A 449-nucleotide genomic window follows, 5' to 3' on the forward strand; every position below is an offset into this window, starting at 1 on the left:
GGACTGGAAAATGCATTTAAGTTGGGGAATGAGAAAAGTGCAGGAGTGCAGATGTTATTTGCATTTGCCTGCCTTGAAACTTTTTTGTTTTCTATGATCGCTACCTTACTGTACAATAGTGTTTCCTCTTGTGTGTGTACTTTCTGTTTTCATAGTTGGAGTTTTCTTCCACAATTTTTTTTCCAAAAGAATAACCTCCCCCTTCTGCCAGTAATGTATTACCAAACATATACCATGTAACTCCTTCCTTTACTCCAAAGCCCCTAGTGGCCATTAAAAGTGCACATAGACTTTGAGGGAAGGAGTGGTCATCTCCTTCTCTTTTCTCCTGATTGACCTTTAACTAAAAGGTGCATCCCTTTGATTTTCAACAGGCAAGAACACCACATTGTTTCTGAAATTGCTGCACTGCCTACAAAGTCAGGTGTGGCTCTATACAGGAAGCACCA

The sequence above is a fragment of the Pterocles gutturalis genome, unplaced genomic scaffold, assembly GCF_000699245.1.
Source record: "Pterocles gutturalis isolate BGI_N339 unplaced genomic scaffold, ASM69924v1 scaffold41905, whole genome shotgun sequence".
Lineage (NCBI taxonomy): Eukaryota > Metazoa > Chordata > Aves > Pterocliformes > Pteroclidae > Pterocles > Pterocles gutturalis.